The following is a 1,120-nucleotide window of genomic DNA, read 5'->3' as shown; positions in this document are numbered from 1 at the left end:
TTTACATGAGATACTCGCTGTATATTTTTTTTTCATAAAGTACACCTCTTGACCTTTCCATTTCACTATAATAAAATTATTTATTCTTTTCTTAAAAAGCAGATATGATTTTTTAAACAAACTTTTTAATTTTTTTTAGTTAGTTTTTGACCGATGCCTTGATTGATAAATTTTTTTTGACAATTTAATCATATCGGAATTACTCCCTGATGTTTCCTGAATATCCTAAAAAATTGTGGAAAAAATTTATGCTATACAATCGGAGATAAAAGCGTTTAAAGTATTAGTAATGAGGTTATATAGGTTGAGAGGATACTTAAACACATTCAATATATGTTCAAAGCATGTCTTTATTCTTGATTTGTTTAAATTCATATATTAATATATTAATGTATTAATAAACTAATAGTATATTCATTTATTATATAATATTTTATAAACATTTTTAACATAAACAAAGGAATTTTATAAAATAATTAAATTAATTCAAGTTTACTGATTTCTTAAAAGAATATTTCTCTCTTCTGTGATATTCTACCACCTGCAGTAGATACTGTTTTTGTTCTTCTTGTTTCGTAAGCACGGAATTAAAATTTTGAATTAATGAAACACCCCTTTCTGCTACATCATTAACTACCTTCAGTTGTCCTATTCGATACCGTGACTTAATAAATTCCTCATTTTCTTCCCATAGACTTGGATCTTTATGTAGAAAATTTAAACTTATTCCGTTGGTAATGAAAATCTGTTTACTATTCTCTGTTATGAAGTCTGATATTTCATTTACGTCGATTGTATCTTTGTCCACGATGATACGTTTTGGAGGTATTTCTGTGCCATCCTTTCTCAAAGAATTTGTCATTGGAGAGCGGACGATATCTGAGCATGGCTTTTCGCTCGTAGGATCTGTACGAGTTTCCGCTCTTGCAGAGCACAACCAAGCATTCGTGGCCATCAAGACGGCTACTCAGCTCGAGAAGCCGCGCTACGTCATCTTCCAACCATCTTCCAACCAGCATGAAAAAAACCCCGATGTAGTAATATGTGAATAAAAATTTGTCGTTCGCATACTTCTATGTGTACTTTCTTTACTTCTCATCCAACCTATAGTATACCATAC

The sequence above is a fragment of the Trachymyrmex cornetzi genome, unplaced genomic scaffold (assembly GCF_001594075.2).
Source record: "Trachymyrmex cornetzi isolate Tcor2-1 unplaced genomic scaffold, Tcor1.1 scaffold1610, whole genome shotgun sequence".
NCBI lineage: Eukaryota > Metazoa > Arthropoda > Insecta > Hymenoptera > Formicidae > Trachymyrmex > Trachymyrmex cornetzi.
The sequence above is the reverse complement of the archived record's forward strand: the minus strand, read 5'-3'. Positions refer to the sequence as shown.